This window comes from Garra rufa, chromosome 23 (assembly GCF_049309525.1).
Source record: "Garra rufa chromosome 23, GarRuf1.0, whole genome shotgun sequence".
Classification (NCBI taxonomy): domain Eukaryota; kingdom Metazoa; phylum Chordata; class Actinopteri; order Cypriniformes; family Cyprinidae; genus Garra; species Garra rufa.
The window spans coordinates 23,329,256-23,334,391 of NC_133383.1; positions in this window are offsets into that span (position 1 = coordinate 23,329,256).

Here is a 5,136-nt window from a genome sequence, read left to right on the forward strand (position 1 = left end):
AGTCTTTTTTTTCCCCATTTCTCATGCTTTGTCTCTCTTGATGTCACTGTATTTTCTCTTTATTTGTTGTTATTGTTCTGTAATCATTTTTGGGGATTTTTTGATGCTGTTATTCACATATATTTGACCTAAATCAGACATCTGCTCCATCAGCTTTGGCTGCGTGACAGATTCCTGTGACACTGCCAGCAAACTGTTCACCTTGGCAGTCAGGAAGAGACATACGCACAGACCAAGTCACTGCGGTTTTCCTCTCATATCTGCTCACCGAACATTGTGTTTGCTAGATATAATGCTATCATTCGCTGCCTCTTTTACTCTCCTTATTTCCCACCCAGCCGTTCAGTTTGCACATGCATGGCATAGCAAGGGTTAAACACACCAACCCCACCCTTTCAGAATCTCACTGTGACCTAAATAATCAAAAATGGCTGCTGTGCAGCTTCATATATGAAAATGTATCTCACCCCTCCCTTTCTGGTTTTCCATCCATCTCCTCCTTCTGTTCTTAATCTGTATCTGCATTCATTCATTACAACAGGGACATGACTTGAAACTATTTTGATGTGCTTTACATGCAGTGCTTTGTATTTTCATAGTGGTCAAGAGCATTTTTACTGCTGGATGTGCACTTTCATATGAGAGATGTATGAGGATGCTGTCAGCAAATTTCAAGTGCTGTGGTCTCTGTCAGGAGCATGGTGTTAACAGCAGGCGCATTCGCTGTGTGTGGGTGTGCTGGTCTGGTGTGTGATCAGTGTGTCTCACTGTGTGTTTCTCTGCAGGGATGAGCTCCCTTAATCCTTCGTCTCTGAGCTTAACACAGATGAGATCAGCCGTTTGGGTTATTTGTTTTTTTCAGCACGTGCATTTGGACGTTTAGCCTCACAATAGCAAAATGTGTGTCAGGGAGTTTTGTGCAACATGTAACCAAAAGTAACACTGTTTACACCATTGTTTAAACAAATGTTGTGTGTATTAATTGATCAGTTGTATTTGTCTTCATCTCTGCCTGGATGGAAATATTTGGGAAGGAAATAAGATTAGCTCAAATTCACCCTGAATATATAGCACAGTTTTACAGTAAACTTACAGAATTGAGTGATGTCTGGGAACAGTTGGGAAGATTACTCTGAACAAGCTATTTTGTATTACAGTGTATTGCATTTACAGTGAACTTAATTAAATTAAGGAAAACTTTTCCACACAGTTAGTTCAGGTTCATACAACAAGACTAGAACAAGTTCAGTTAACAAATAATGTTTAGTTCAGCAACCAATTTAGCGCTACTCTTCTGCACAGTGGTAACCTCAAAACTTTTTCTAATCTCCAAACCTCTTTTATTATTTTTTTAAATTTTAGAAATAACTCACTATTACATGTATAATAACACTTACATGTGATTTTATCTCATTTAAAACACTTAAATAACCATTTTTCTCAACATGTTTTCCTCTTAATGCAACCCCAGTGCAAACTGCACATCCACTTTTCTGTTAATTGTGTCAACGAAAATGATTCATGTACAGTAATCAACATTTGAACGGAATCAAAACCTTTTATCAAAGTTGTCCTAAAACCAAAACAAGACCCATTCTTGTCTCAGGACAACTTTCATTAATATTTTTTTGATCCACTTCAAATGTTGATTACTATATTCCCACACAAAAAAATGATTAAGCTCAATTATTTTGTACAAGTTTAGGTGGACTGAACATAATGGAAATAAGTTAGGTAAGAGAATTTCAAGAATTTAATTTTCTGCAGTAATTTGAAAAAGCATTAAATCTTTTTTTTTATAGAATAGTAAATTACTTTACTATTTCAGAAAGTAATGTAACTGATTACATTTGATTACTTTTTGATTGCTTTTCTAAATTGCTAACTAATGTTTTCAACTTAATCATTTTCAAACATTTAAACCAGGCAGGGTTAACCTAATGGTAGTACTCAACACTGATTACTGTAAGATTTACTTTACTATTTAAGTAAGTAATTCAAGTCAAGTCAAGTCAAGCTTTATTGCCATTCTGCTACATGTTTGGACATAGAGTAGAATGAAATGTTGTGTGCCATGGTGCTACATACTAGTTAAACATAAATATAAACTTATAAAACAATTAACCATCTCACTATACATATTCTATAAAAAGTTGTCTATACACACACAAACTGAGACTAAACAAGAACTTTATATACATACTGTACATGTAATGGTGCAAAAAAGATATTTTGGGGAAGTAGTGCATAGTGCAAGATGATTTGTAGTGCAATTTACTGTAATACAATTACACATTTTCTTCTCAATTACTGTAACAGATTAAAGTTACATTACATGTACATGTACATAACGCCATTACATGTAACTATATACCGTAGTTACTTCCCGTCCCCAACACTGTCTGTGGTTAGTTATGGCCAGTGTTGGGGAGTAACTAGTTACATATAACAGAGTTACACAAGGTTAGGATTAACCATGCCTGGTTTAAATGTTTGAAAATGACTAAAAGCTGAAAACATGAATTAGAAAATTTGAAAAGTAATTAAAAAGTTATCAAATGTAATCAGTTAGATTACTTTAATAGAACAATTAAAATAGTTACACTACTTATTACATTTTAAATAGGATAACTTGTAACATGTAACCTATTACATATATACAAAGTAAGTTTTCCAACACTTATGGCTTATGCATTTTATAACATAATAAAAAAATGAATTTATAATTGTGGACATCTAAAGATTTTCTCTTTTAATAGCTTATTTCATATCTTATTTTTTCGCTAGTGGCAAGGATATGTCAGCAGAACTGAACAGTGTATGTCTCAGATGTCATATCGATGTGATCATTGTTGAAGTTGTAGCTGAAAAACGGGTCAGTCAGATAACCTGCTCTTCAAAATGGTTCACAGAGACTGACATGTTACCTTAGGTAGTGTTAAACAACTAGTCATGTGATCCTAACAAATAGTAAAAATGTGTATGAGTGATTCTTAATGATCCATTTTCAGAGTCTGTGTATTTCAGGTTGGCTTTTAGCTGTTTAATATTAAGATTTGATATTTGAATGCCTTCACAAACATTTCAAAACGGTTGATTACAGGCCTGAGGTCACAGCCAGATCAGTCTGTCTTCTCTACACTGCCAGCCTACTGCTTCAGTCATCACTTAAACACATTATCCTGCTCGAGGGCGCAGATAGCCAATCAGCTTTGAGATCTGGATGTTGCTGCTAGTTGATTGGAGGAAGTGTGTGGGAGTCTCCAGGTAAAACAACTTACCCTTGTGAGAAAAACAACATCCCTGCTACTGTTGTCTCCCCCTTTGTTGAAGTCAGCAACAAAGATAGAGAGAGAGACACACACACACACAGAAAGAGAGATAGGCAGACGAATAGACAGATAGATGGATATTCTTTAAAGTTTTTTGATAAGCATAGAAAGTCTTGTTGTCTGAAGTGACGTCTTCATCCCTGTTAAATTACAGTCACCCTCATTAGCCTTTATGAGAGCAATCGCAAACATACGCTTCAGATTACATGGCTGTGTGTAAAGCGTGTACAGTGTGGAATCACACTTCCATGGCTGTTTAGAGCAGAACCAAAGAGAGAGGCATCTTATCTCATCACTCTGCCCTTCATCTGTCAGTCTGTCACAACTCAATTAGCTTCAGGCTAACCCCACAAAATGGCGTCCCTCACCTCATCATCACCTCATGTTCACTTTTGACAATGAAGAAGCCAGCGGATGTGATCACAGTGGTTGTTTTAGCATAGAATGACTGCAAAAATGTATGTTACTGCATTAGATATTAATCCATGTGGCATGTATTTCAAAGTATTTTTAAGCATAACATTACACTAAAAAAGGATTGTATATTCAAAATGAAGTCAAAGTATTTAGAGCACTTCCTGGTTGTCAGAAGTTTGTGGAACACGTTTACAGTTGAATGTGGGAAACTCCTCCTATGGTTATTCTGCTATTATTTAATACAGCCACTAAAATTAGCTTTGAGATCAGTTGGTTAAAGGTAATTCCAGAAATGGCTATTATTTTAATGTTATTAGATTCATTAGTTAGGCATAAGTGTCCAAACACATTTGGGGCATGTGTATTAAGTCTGAAAATGAATCACTGGTTATGTGAGCAGAGAATGTCCAATAATAGGTGATATTGTATGATTTCTGTTTGATGTGTGTTGTGTAAGAATTCACCACCTTACCACCTACACATAATTCATGCATGAATCTCTCCAGGAAAAAAAACACCCACTTTCTGCTAATCAAATGAGAAGGGCGTGCAGCTTGGTATGTGAATGTAGGGCAGTTTTCATGGTCATAGTCAGGGCTGATGTGATTGATATGATGGCAGGGTGGGTCACTGTGTGAGGTCACATCCTTTTGAAGCCTTCAGGCTGTGTGTATCTGTTTGATCAACTGTATGAGAACCTGTTACTGTAGTTCTGTTTCAGAGCGACTTGCTGACTGACAGAACTAGATTACAGTACATTGTCGCCCCCTTTTTCTTTGCCAGCTTGTATTGACTGTGACTTCAGTTCAGTCAGTGGCTCGACCGACGACCAGACAGCAGGGAGGCATAATCAGGCTACATAAAGAAGTAGGGGAGGGCAGGCCCTGCATAAATAACAACACATTTCTCTCGTGACTGACTGAATGGTTAAGCCCTGCCCACACCCACCCCCTCATCCACTTACCCACTCATGGCTGTTTTTTTTTTTTTTTTTTTTTTTTTTTTTTGTCACAATTATAAAAAAAAAGCACACAAATTCAAAACTGTCAGAGAATAGAGAATGACACAATATCAGTCTGGTTATTAATGTCATTAACATGTACAATCAAATTAGCAATAAAATGTATTTTTTAAATATGTATTGGCTTAATGTATACATTTATTTTTATTCATATTATTAGTTTTTATATACATTTATAAATATATAATTACATTATTAATGTAATGTAACATTATTAATTATAGAAAATTATTTATACATTATGTATTATTGTTCATTGTTGTTTCATATAAGTTCATAATAAATAATGTAAATATAATTTATACATCTTATAAAATATATGTTGAAATAAGTAAAATATATATATATATATGTATATGTATGTAT